The following is a 498-nucleotide window of genomic DNA, read 5'->3' on the forward strand; positions in this document are numbered from 1 at the left end:
TCCCACCCGCCATCCCCGGCGGACTTCGGCCACCGCCACCACCCTCCGCCCGCTGAGGAACGGATGGGCGTAGCCGAGCGCCAATCGTCACGCACCTCCCCGAGAGGGCGACCAATGGGCGGCTTGGACACGCCCCCTCGGGGTTGCTCCTGGGAGTTTTAGTTTATCGCCACGGCACAGCGGAAATGGCGGCGTGCGGCGCGGGGGGGCGCGGGGCTGGATTCTCTGTGAAATCGCATATTTCTCTCTCCAGGGGCGTGTTTAGGAGCCGTGCGGAGCTGAGTTTAGTACTCACAGCAGCAAGCAATAATGAGAGTGTTCCCTTGCCCAGGCGTGGGCCATGCCTGGAGCCCACTGAGGCTGAGAACGCCGGGGCCTGGGATGCTGCTCCCAAAATGATGGGGCACTTGAGGGGAATAGGGGTGCCTGTGGGGAATAACCACCCCCAGGTTCAGTGGGGTGGTGGGAGCAGCTTGTGGCAGGAGGGGACACGGGAAG

Source organism: Mesitornis unicolor, unplaced genomic scaffold, assembly GCF_000695765.1.
Source record: "Mesitornis unicolor isolate BGI_N332 unplaced genomic scaffold, ASM69576v1 scaffold20971, whole genome shotgun sequence".
Lineage (NCBI taxonomy): Eukaryota > Metazoa > Chordata > Aves > Mesitornithiformes > Mesitornithidae > Mesitornis > Mesitornis unicolor.